We start from the raw sequence: 13,828 nt of genomic DNA on the forward strand, positions 1-13,828 counted from the left end.
ACGGTACTTCTCGTTCATCAAGTGCTTGAATGCTGACCACGGTAGTGCGTACGCATCATCTTGTCCCACTTGCTCTAGATAGGTATTCCACCATGTTAACGCAGAACCTGTGAAGGTATGCGTAGCGTACTTCACTTTGTCCTCTTCAGTACACTTACTTATGGCAAACACTGATTCGACCTTCTCGGTCCACCGTTTCAATCCGATCGGTCCTTCGGTTCCATCAAATTCCAAAGGTTTGCAGGCAGTGAATTCTTTGTAGGTGCATCCTACATGATTTCCTGTACTGCTAGATCCAAGGTTATTGTTGGTATGTAGCGCAGCCTGTACTGCGGCTATGTTTGAAGCTAGAAAAGTACGGAATTCCTCTTCATTCATATTCACGGTGTGTCGAGTAGTCGGTGCCATTTCCTTCAAAATAGTCAAATGGAACAAGTTAATCATACAGAATATTAAGAGTAGTTAATAGTATTTCGTAGCATAATATGAACTCATTTATAAAAGCTTTTTCTTCATATTAGCGTTTTATAAGTTTAAATTCGGGTAGTACCTACCCGTTAAGTTCATACTTAGTTGCTAATATACAATTCAACTACTACAATTCTATATGAAAAACTGATTATAATAATATTTCGCGTTCAAACTTTTACACAATATTTTACAAACTTACAATACCGCTTATTTTACATATAGCATGAAATATAGCACACAATAACTTTGATACAAGATGGTTGTGAAGATAATTCTAGCTAGTACACAAGTCGTTCAGCAAAGGCAATAAAGACACGTAATTCATACGTCCAGAAACAAGTCATGCATTCTGGTTTTACTAGGATTACTTCCCATCCTTGGTCTTGTGGAACATAATCGTTATGGCCGTTGATAAGACAGCGTGTTGTAACGTCGTCAAAGGGACGAGGGTTACGTAATGTCCAACAGTCCCGTAACAATCTAAAAACCTCATTTCTTACCCTAATTACCGACGCCGTCACTTGTGGAAACGTTTTGTTTAATAGTTGTAGCCCGATGTTCTTGTTCTCACTTTGGTGAGAAGCGAACATTACTAATCCGTAAGCATAACATGCTTCTTTATGTTGCATGTTAGCCGCTTTTTCTAAATCACGAAGTCCAATATTCGGATATATTGAGTCAAAATAATTTCTTAACCCGTTGCGTAAAATAGCATTTGGGTTCCCCGCAATATATGCATCAAAGTAAACACATCGTAACTTATGGGTTTCCCAATGTGATATCCCCCATCTTTCGAACGAAAGTCTCTTATAAACCAAGACATTCTTAGAACGTTCTTCGAATGTCTTACAAACTGATCTCGCCTTAAATAGTTGTGCCGAGGAATTCTGGCCGACTCTAGACAACATTTCATCAATCATGTCTCCGGGTAGGTCTCTTAAAATATTGGGTTGTCTATCCATTTTGTGTTTTTATACTGTAAAATAGACAAGAGTTAGATTCATAAAAAAAAATACTTATTAATACAAACAATTTTTACATATATCATAAAGCATAAGCACACTATATTACATATATTGCACCACACGAATACAACTATCTTATTCCGACTCGCTTGTTTCTTCTTCTTCGGTTTTGATTCGTTTTGCCAAGTTTCTAGGGATATATGATGTTCCCCTAATACGAACCGTCGTTTTCCACATTGGTTTAGAAAAACCTGGTGGTTTAGAGGTTTCTGGGTCATTGTTACAACTTAAGGACTTCGGGGGTTGACGATACATATAAAGTTCATCGGGGTTGGAATTAGATTTCTCTATTTTTATGCCCTTTCCCTTATTATTTTCTTTTGCCTTTTTAAATTCAGTTGGGGTAATTTCTATAACATCATCGGAATTCTCGTCGGAATCCAATTCATCGGAGAATTGGTAATCCTCCCAATATTTTGCTTCCTTGGCGGAAACACCATTGACCATAATTAACCTTGGTCGGTTGGTTGAGGATTTTCTTTTACTTAACTGTTTTATTATTTCCCCCACCGGTTCTATTTATTCATCCGGTTCCGATTCTTCTTCCGGTTCCGATTCTTCTTCCGGTTCCGACTCTTCTTCCGGTTCCTCTTCGGGAACTTGTGAATCAGTCCACGAATCATTCCAATTTACATTTGACTCTTCATTATTATTAGGTGAGTCAATGGGACTTGTTCTAGAGGTAGACATCTATCACATAATTTTAAACGCGTTAAGAGATTAATATATCACATAATATTCACATGTTAAAAATATATAGTTTCCAACAAAATTTGTTAAGCAATCATTTTTCAAGTAAACACGGTCGAAGTCCAGACTCACTAATGCATCCTAACAAACTCGATAAGACACACTAATGCAAAATTCTGGTTCTCTAAGACCAACGCTCGGATACCAACTGAAATGTCCCGTTCTTATTGATTAAAAACGTTCCATATTAATTGATTTCGTTGCGAGGTTTTGACCTCTATATGAGACGTTTTTCAAAGACTGCATTCATTTTAAAACAAACCATAACCTTTATTTCATCAATAAAGGTTTAAAAAGCTTTACGTAGATTATCAAATAATGATAATCTAAAATATCCTGTTTACACACGACCATTACATAATGGTTTACAATACAAATATGTTACAACAAAATAAGTTTCTTGAATGCAGTTTTTACACAATATCATACAAGCATGGACTCCAAATCTCGTCCTTATTTAAGTATGCGACAGCGGAAGCTCTTAATAATCACCTGAGAATAAACATGCTTAAAACGTCAACAAAAATGTTGGTGAGTTATAGGTTTAACCTATATATATCAAATCATAATAATAGACCACAAGATTTCATATTTCAATACACATCCCATACATAGAGATAAAAATCATTCATATGGTGAACACCTGGTAACCGACATTAACAAGATGCATATATAAGAATATCCCCATCATTCCGGGACACCCTTCGGATATGATATAAATTTCGAAGTACTAAAGCATCCGGTACTTTGGATGGGGCTTGTTGGGCCCGATAGATCTATCTTTAGGATTCGCGTCAATTAGGGTGTCTGTTCCCTAATTCTTAGATTACCAGACTTAATAAAAAGGGGCATATTCGATTTCGATAATTCAACCATAGAATGTAGTTTCACGTACTTGTGTCTATTTTGTAAATCATTTATAAAACCTGCATGTATTCTCATCCCAAAAATATTAGATTTTAAAAGTGGGACTATAACTCACTTTCACTGATTTTTACTTCGTCGGGAAGTAAGACTTGGCCACTGGTTGATTCACGAACCTATAACAATATATACATATATATCAAAGTATGTTCAAAATATATTTACAACATTTTTAATATATTTTGATGTTTTAAGTTTATTAAGTCAGCTGTCCTCGTTAGTAACCTATAACTAGTTGTCCACAGTTAGATGTACATAAATAAATCGATAAATATTATCTTGAATCAATCCACGACCCAGTGTATACGTATCTCAGTATTGATCACAACTCAAACTATATATATTTTGGAATCAACCTCAACCCTGTATAGCTAACTCCAACATTCACATATAGAGTGTCTATGGTTGTTCCGAAATATATATAGATGTGTCGACATGATAGGTCGAAATATTGTATACGTGTCTATGGTATCTCAAGATTACATAATATATAATACAAGTTGATTAAGTTATGGTTGGAATAGATTTGTTACCAATTTTCACGTAGCTAAAATGAGAAAAATTATCCAATCTTGTTTTACCCATAACTTCTTCATTTTAAATCCGTTTTGAGTGAATCAAATTGCTATGGTTTCATATTGAACTATATTTTATGAATCTAAACAGAAAAAGTATAGGTTTATAGTCGGAAAAATAAGTTACAAGTCGTTTTTGTAAAGGTAGTCATTTCAGTCGAAAGAACGACGTCTAGATGACCATTTCAGAAAACATACTTCCACTTGGAGTTTAACCATAATTTTTGGATATAGTTTCATGTTCATAATAAAAATCATTTTCTCAGAATAAAAACTTTAAAATCAAAGTTTATCATAGTTTTTAATTAACTAACCCAAAACAGCCCGCGGTGTTACTACGACGGCGTAAATCCGGTTTTACGGTGTTTTTCGTGTTTCCAGGTTTTAAATCATTAAGTTAGCATATCATATAGATATAGAACATGTGTTTAGTTGGTTTTAAAATTCAAGTTAGAAGGATTAACTTTTGTTTGCGAACAAGTTTAGAATTAACTAAACTATGTTCTAGTGATTACAAGTTTAAACCTTCGAATAAGATAGCTTTATATGTATGAATCGAATGATGTTATGAACATCATTACTACCTTAAGTTCCTTGGATAAACCTACTGGAAAAGAGAAAAATGGATCTAGCTTCAACGGATCCTTGGATGGCTCGAAGTTCTTGAAGCAGAATCATGACACGAAAACAAGTTCAAGTAAGATCATCACTTGACATAAGATTGTTATAGTTATAGAAATTGAACCAAAGTTTGAATATGATTATTACCTTGTATTAGAATGATAACCTACTGTAAGAAACAAAGATTTCTTGAGGTTGGATGATCACCTTACAAGATTGGAAGTGAGCTAGCAAACTTGAAAGTATTCTTGATTTTATGTAACTAGAACTTGTAAAATATATGAAGAACACTTAGAACTTGAAGATAGAACTTGAGAGAGATCAATTAGATGAAGAAAATTGAAGAATGAAAGTGTTTGTAGGTGTTTTTGGTCGTTGGTGTATGGATTAGATATAAAGGATATGTAATTTTGTTTTCATGTAAATAAGTCATGAATGATTACTCATATTTTTGTAATTTTATGAGATATTTCATGCTAGTTGCCAAATGATGGTTCCCACATGTGTTAGGTGACTCACATGGGCTGCTAAGAGCTGATCATTGGAGTGTATATACCAATAGTACATACATCTAAAAGCTGTGTATTGTACGAGTACGAATACGGGTGCATACGAGTAGAATTGTTGATGAAACTGAACGAGGATGTAATTGTAAGAATTTTTGTTAAGTAGAAGTATTTTGATAAGTGTATTGAAGTCTTTCAAAAGTGTATAAATACATATTAAAACACTACATGTATATACATTTTAACTGAGTCGTTAAGTCATCGTTAGTCGTTACATGCAAGTGTTGTTTTGAAACCTTTAGGTTAACGATCTTGTTAAATGTTGTTAATCCAATATTTATAATATCAAATGAGATTTTAAATTATTATATTATCATGATATTATCATGTATGAATATCTCTTGATATGATATATATACATTAAATGTCTTTACAATTACATATATGTCTCGTTTAAAAATCATTAAGTTAGTAGTCTTGTTTTTACATATGTAGTTCATTGTTAATATACTTAATGATATGTTTACTTATCATAGTATCATGTTAACTATATATATATCCATATATATGTCATCATATAGTTTTTACAAGTTTTAACGTTCGTGAATCACCGGTCAACTTGGGTGGTCAATTGTCTATATGAAACATATTTCAATTAATCAAGTCTTAACAAGTTTGATTGCTTAACATGTTGAAAACATTTAATCATGTAAATATCAATCTCAATTAATATATATAAACATGGAAAAGTTCGGGTCACTACACATACGATAAATATACTGTATATAATTATATTGAAATGGTCAAATGTTCCTTTCAGAGTTGTGCCTATATATGTAATATGTGTGTGGGTGGTGCAAGTCATATTTCCAATCTTAGATCTTGGCATCAAGTATATGACTTTTGTCTTCTTAAACGTATGCATAAGATGATAAACTTACGGTCTAAAATGCCGAATATACTCTTGAGAATTTGAAGTTTCGAACAGGTTTATAAACTCATTTTAGAGTTCTAGAATGATTTTGGGTCACTCGGGTACATTGGATAAGAATTTGGGTCGTTAACTAAATTTGGTGTTAATGTGGGTAAAAGCGTTAAAATGACTTTCGGGCCTACTTTACGGGGTTCGTAAGTTGAAAATGATTATGTTTGGATTAAAACTATTAATTGGGATAGAAAGTATTCCCGACAATCTTTAAGACGGTATATGATGTGTTTGGGCTTGTCGAGTCTATGTAGGTTTTAAACGGGTCTCAAAACGAATATAGTGAAGTTTTTATAACTTAGTAACAGTTGTTGCAACTGAAATTGTAAGGTAAGTGAATATCTTTCATTTTATTTTACATTCTTATTTCTCTTCTATCTTTCATGTTTAATTAACATGTCCTCATTTATCATATCTTCTACCTTTGTTACTATATTTGTCACTGTGCAGATCAGTAATATGCTTGCCTCAATCAGTCATGATCATTTTTATTCTCTTTAGGCTTTATATTTCATTGTATAATTTTAATCTTTTATTGAAGAAACCGTTAGTCTTAAGGTTCTATGAACCAATTTAATTGAATTATCGATATTGTAAACTCTATCTGTCAACCAACACATTTTATAGGTACTAATTTTCTAATCCACCTTAATGGCATCCAAATATCCAGTCTGATAGGCTGAGGCTTCCAGGTAGAGTTCATGACTGCAAAATTTATAAGTATTGCATGAGTGAAATAGTTTAGTTGCATGTATAACTTAATAATTTTATTAATTATAAAACCATATGTACAATATATATGTAAAATGATGTGAAATTTTTTTCTTTTATCTAATATTATATTTTTAATAATTATTCAATTACAAGTAGAATAACTTTTAAATTTAATAATTGTATGTATAAACTCGCGGGTAAATTAAGAAAAGTCTCATGTATTCACGTGTCAGGTTTTACCCATGACGGGTAGTATCCACAATTCTTGAATTGATCAAATCAAATGGCATCACCAACTCTAATGGATTTATTTTACCTGGATTCGTTGCTTTCTTTTATATAGTTGTTGGTTAATTTTTTAAACTATTACAATGTGTACAGCCATTGTAATTCTTGGTTTCATGTTCGTTCAGATTATTAATAAATTATTTGTGTGCGATTATACTCATTGTATTCTTAAAAATCATAACTTCAAGAGTTCCGCGAATTCGCGGGTCTTTAACTAGTTTAGTCATTTATAACTAAATTCATTTCGTTAACTAAATTCAGTACTATAGTACTCAGTTTTTTTTTTTTTTTTTTTTTTTAATACCTGATTTGTTAATCAAAAAAGCACTTTAGGAGTATTAAAGTTTACTACTCTAAAAAAATACGGTACAAAGTCTAACCTACCTCAATTAGACCTTTAGTACCTTAAATAAAAAAAATATAGTGTTTGAATTTTTCATCAAAAAATGAGCGGCCCACTCTTATATTTTCCCTCCCGTTTTAGATTTTATCTCTTGATCCTCTTTATCTTATATCTTATACCATAATCTATCTATAACTTGATTTAAAACAGTGCAAATTTTGCCTCCTGCCATGAAATTAGACGGTTAGTTTTTTTTTTCACATTTTCACATCCTCATTCTTATACATGACATTCAATAGCCCTAGCAGTTAGTTTATTTCATTGATTTAAATTTTTAATCTGTAATTAATAATATTGTTCGTTTTGTGTGATTGTCTGGTTGATTTCTTTGGCAGATAGACGATATTGCTTCAGACTTAGCACGATAACATTGATTAGGAAATTTCATTTATTCCTTTTAATTATAAAATTATTTTAGTTGTCTTGAAGAATCAATTGATTTTAAAACTAGAAATTGGGTTTTCTAACTGTGATAACAAAGATTATTGATGATAGGCTCTCGAGGATACCAAAGGCACAAACAGACGGTATGAAACTTATTAACAATCAATCATTTGTAAATTTTATTTTCTTTTGTATTGATTATGATGATTATTATTTTTATTGCTACTTAGTAAACTGAATCATGAAAGTTGCTTTTTTTATTTGTTAGTAAACTTTATTTTCATTTGTGTTTTCTGATATGCTGGACTGTTAATTCTGTTTTGGGTCAGAATTAGCACATCCAAGTTACTTTGAAAGATTTTGCAGATGATCCTGTGTTTTGTGTTTACCGAATTATTGTTTTATTTTACATATGACGTCTTAGCCTTTGTAGTAGTTGTTGTCAATCGCTATTCTACTGCATATTATGATTTTTTTGGTGTATTAGCTAATTATTATCTGCTTTTACACATGTTGTCTTTGAATTTTGTTTCAGCATTTTTTGTTTTTTGTTTATCCTTATTTTGTGTCTATTGGTTTCAACTCCAATCACACCAACTCCAAAAAAAGGACCAAGAAGAAGACACCAACACCTCTACAAAATGATCACTCTTCTTTGAAGACAGAAAAAGATCCAAAGAAGAAAAGGGAATGACCACCAGATGTTTTCAATTATATGAAAGTAACCACTTGCAGTTATGTGTTGTAGTTATGTGTGTTTTAATTATGAACATGACCCCTAGATGTGTCCAGTTATATGAAAGTAATCACTTGCACTTATGTGTTCATGTGTTGTAGTTATGTGTTTTTTAATTTAGGAATACAATAGTTATGTATGCTACTTATCTGTGCAGTAGCTATGCAAACATCACCTATTTTTCATTTAATTAGTTTTTTTTTCATAAATAATGGATCATCTGTTAATAAATTAAATTTTATAACAGCCAATTAAATTTGGACGCAAAAAAATATGTATATCTTTTTATCATTTATAACCATACAACTCTTTATAAATGTATGCCATTGAAACAAAAAATAAGCGGGATTTGAACTCAGGTCAATCAGTTGAAAAGATCACACACAAGCCACTACGCTATCAACTGATTGAACCAAAAGTGAAATAATACGCCTTTAGTATAGGATCAACAATTGGCAAATATAGAAACGGTAATTTTTATGTTAGTTGATAAAACTTGTTTACATCATTACATGTAATCCTATGTATCGACAAATATCAAAGCTGGTTTAGATAATACGATAAATTCATAATTGATTAAGGATGACTTTTCTTTTATTAAAAATACACCTTTTTATTTCTTGTTCATATATGGTTCTGTTATAATTCAGTAGGCTTATAACTACCTTTAGTAGTTCTTGACTGTAGAAGGTATATAGAGATAGAGATACTGTAAAACGGAGAAAACAAAGGTTGAACAAAAAGGTATGAGTAATTGGTTTTTTTATTTATAGAAAAATGTACAATGAGAGTTTGATGGCATTTGGAATCTAGAGAGAGAGAGTGTTTTTGTTAACCAAAAAATACATACAATAAACTCTAACTCAACACACCTATTTATACTCAAAATAAAATATACTATGCAATATCTATAATAATAATAAAATTATCATCTAATTATTACTTTTATAACACTCCCCCTTGGATGATAATTTTATTAGTGAATAACTAGTACTGCCTCGTTAAAAACCTTGCTAAAGAAAACCCTTTGGGATAAAACTTTAGCTAAGGGAAAAAGAGTGCAGCATAGAGTTGACTCCCCCTCAAGTAGGCAACGCCTGAGTTGTTACATCTTCTGAACATGCCTCATGCCAATATTATGAACGTGTGTTCTGAAAATAGCAGTTGGAAGTGCTTTGGTGAAAAGGTCAGCAGAGTTTTTGCTGGACTGAACATATCTCATTTCAATCTGGTTGTCCTTAATGAGATTTTGAGTGTATGAGAAGAATCTAGGGGGTATGTGTTTTGTTCGGTCACTTTTGATATACCCTTCTTTCATCTGTGTTATGCAAGCTACATTATCTTCATAGATAGTTGTTGAACTTTTATTGCGTTCTAGTCCACAAGAATCAGTAATGAGTTGTGTCATTGATCTCAACCAAAAACATTCCCGACTGGTTCATGTAATGCAACTACTTCGGCATGATTTGATGATGTTGCAACAAGTGTTTGTTTTTGAGAACGCCATGATATTGCGGTACCTCCATTTAGGAATACATATCCATTTTGAGATTTAGCTTTATGTGGATCAGATAAATAACCTGCATCTGCATAACCAACCAAATCTTGTTTTGATTCGTTAGAATAAAATAATCCTAAATCAGTAGTTCCTCGAAGGTATCGAAATATGTGTTTGATCCCATTCCAGTGTCTTTTGGTAGGAGCTGAGCTGAACCTTGCCAACAAATTAACTGCAAAAGAAATGTCAGGTCTTGTACAATTTGTAAGATACATAAGAGCTCCAATTGCACTAAGATATGGTACTTCTGGTCCCAGGATATCTTCATGATCTTCACAGGGACGAAATGGATCAGTGTCAACATTAAGTGATCTAACAACCATAGGAGTACTTAATGGTTTTGCCTTGTCCATATTAAAACGTTTTAAAATCTTTTCAGTATATGTTGTTTGATGTACAAGTAAACCATTAGGCATATGTTCAATTTGTAAACCAAGGCAATACTTGGTTTTTCCGAGATCTTTCATTTCAAATTCTTTCTTTAGAAGTTGAATGGCTTCATGGATCTCTTTATTTGTACCTATGATATTAAGATCATCAACATAAACAGCTATGATCACATATCCGGATGTTGTTTTCTTAATGAAAACACATGGGCAAATAAGATTATTGGTATACCCTTTGCTTATCAAGTAATCACTTAATCGTTTATACCACATGCGACTCGATTGTTTCAACCCATATAAAGACCTTTGTAACTTGATTGAGTACATTTCTTTGGGTTTTGCATTGGTTGCTTCTGATACCTTAAATCCTTCAGGTATCTTCATATATATATCACTATCAAGTGATCCATAAAGATAAGCAGTCACAACATCCATGAGATGCATTTCTAAATTTTCAGAAACTGCCAGGCTGATTAAGTATCTAAAAGTAATTGCATCCATAACAGGAGAATAAGTTTCCTCATAATCAATTCCCGGTCTTTGAGAAAAACCTTGAGCTACAAGTCTAGCTTTATACCTTGTAACTTCATTTTTCTCATTTCTTTTTCGCACAAAAACCCATCTATATCCCACAGGTTTCACATCTTTAGGTGTGAGAATGATAGATCTGAAAACTTTTCTTTTATTGAGTGATTCAAATTCAGCTCGTATTGCTCCTTTCCAATGATCCCAATCATGTCTATTTTGACATTCCATGATAGATTTTGGTTCTGGATCATCATCATCATTCATGATGTCATATGCAACATTATATGAAAATATCTCATCAAGATTTTTCATTTCATTTCGGTTCCATAATATTTTTGAATGTGCGTAATTGATTGAAAATTCCGTATTGACATCATCAATCTCCTCTGCAGAAGGAGTATTGATTTGTAGTTCTTCTTGAACACTTTCTTTTACCTCATTATCAGCTGATTTTCTTTTCCGAGGATTTTTATCTTTGGAACCAATTGGTCTCCCACGTTTCTGGCGTGGCAAAGACTCAAGAATAACATTATTGCCAGTTTTTGGAATTTCAATTCGAGCTGGAGCATTTGCTGCTGGTATATATGATTTAGTCACTCTTTTTGTATCTGTAAATGCATCAGGCAATTTATTTGCAAGTTCTTGCATATGCATTATTTTTTGAACTTCGATCTCGCATTCTTTTGTGCGAGGATCAAGATACATTAATTGAGGTTCACACCATGAAACATCATTTTCTTTATTTTTTATTTCTCCCCCTAATCTAGGGAATAATGTTTCATTAAAGTGACAATCAGCAAAACGTGCTGTAAAAACATCACCCGTCATGGGTTCAATATATCTTATTATTGAAGATGTTTCATATCCAACATATATTCCCATCCTTCTTTGAGGACCCATTTTAGTGCGTTGTGGTGGTGCGATAGGGACATAAACCGCACAACCAAATGTTCTAAGGTGGGAAATATTTGGCTGATGACCAAAAGCAAGTTGCAAAGGAGAATATGTATGACTTGCGTTTGGTCTAATGCGAATCAATGATGCAGCATGCAAAATTGCATGGCCCCATACAGATACTGGGAGTTTTGTTCGCATTATCAATGGTCTAGCTATTAGCTGCAATCGTTTAATTAATGATTCAGCTAAACCATTTTGTGTATGCACATGGGCAACGGGATGTTCAACAATAATCCCAATAGACATGCAAAAGTTATTAAATGCTTGAGACGTAAACTCACCGGCATTATCTAGTCTCACCCTTTTAATAGTATAATCAGGGAAATGTGCTCTCAATTTAATAATTTGAGCAAGAAATTTTGCAAATGCCATATTTCGACTTGATAATAGACAAACATGAGACCATCTACTAGATGCGTCTATTAGAACCATAAAATATCTAAATGGTCCACATGGTGGATGAATTGGTCCACATATATCACCTTGAATTCTTTCAAGAAACATTGGTGATTCTTTTTCAACCTTAAGAGGTGATGGTCTTATTATCAACTTTCCAAGTGAGCATGATGTACATGGGATAAGTGCATCATGAGGGATCCTTTGATCCGCCAATGGATGTCCATGTGTATTTTGTATTATTCTTTTCATCATTGTTGATCCTGGGTGACCTAATCTCTCATGCCACAAACTGATCATTACAGGATCACATAATTTTTCTTTAACTACCACATTTACTTCAGGTACATTTATATGTGTATAATGTAAACCAGAATGAAGTCTTGGTAGTTTTTCAATTACACGATTCTTATCAGTGATACTTAAATATTTTTCATTTTTTGTTGTCACTGACTGATAATCATATCCATTTTGGTATATGTCAGAGAAACTTAACAAATTTCTCTTTGACATGGGAGAAAATAAGGCATTATTTATCAGAAAATTCGTACCATTGGGTAACATGAATTTTGCCTTTCCCATTCCTTTTATTAAGTCCACAGGACCTGATATAGTATGTATAGTTCCTTCCGTTACTTTCAAGTCTGTGAAATATTTTTTAGATTTGAGTATGGTGTGAGTGGCACCACTGTCTGCAATACAAATATCTCCACCATTTGACTGATTTTTTACTCCAGCAGTATACATCATGAACTTCAAAAAAAAAATATGAGAAACAAATAATGAGTATATAATTCATCAATATATTACATTCAAAACATGTTACAAACGATAGTACATAATAAGAAAATATGTAGTAAACTAGATATGGTGTAGATTGAAAATCTACAACCATTTATTTAACGAGAACATATAATAGGATATCTATATATATATATATATAGATATTAGAAATTTATTCATTAAAGTAGTCACAAGTTGGCTCAGTGATTTTTGTATCAAGGTCATCCACAAGATTTGCTTCTTTTCCTTTTCCCTTTAGGGATTCTTGATACCGATTAACAGAATGCTGATTTGTTCGGCAGTTTTTAGACCAGTGGCCAATTTTACCACATCGGTAACAAGAATCTTCAACATTCTTTGAAGAGCCTTCTTCAACATTGTGATTTGTAGGATTGTATGGTGTTTGGATTTTATAATTTTGTGGATTATTATTTCTTTGTCCACGACCACGACCACCACGACCACGACCACCACCACGACCATTACCATAAGGGTGATTTCGAACATAGTTATGATTTTTATTATTGTTATGGTAATTTCCATGATGATGGTTTTGGCCAATATGGCTACGACCTCTTCCACGCCCTCGTCCATGTGCATTTCTTCTTTTATTATTATTATTATTATTATTGTTAATAGCATTAGCTTCAGGAAATGCTAGCGCACCGGTAGGACGAGATTCTTGATTTTTCATCAGTAATTCTTTATTAACTTCTGCAACTAAAAGATAAGTTTGAAGTTTGGAAAAAGTTTTATAATTCTGCAATCTTAAATTTTCTTGCACAGTTATATTTGCAGAATGCATTGTGGAGAAAGTTTTCTCCATCATATCAGCATC

This window comes from Rutidosis leptorrhynchoides, chromosome 6, assembly GCF_046630445.1.
Source record: "Rutidosis leptorrhynchoides isolate AG116_Rl617_1_P2 chromosome 6, CSIRO_AGI_Rlap_v1, whole genome shotgun sequence".
Lineage (NCBI taxonomy): Eukaryota > Viridiplantae > Streptophyta > Magnoliopsida > Asterales > Asteraceae > Rutidosis > Rutidosis leptorrhynchoides.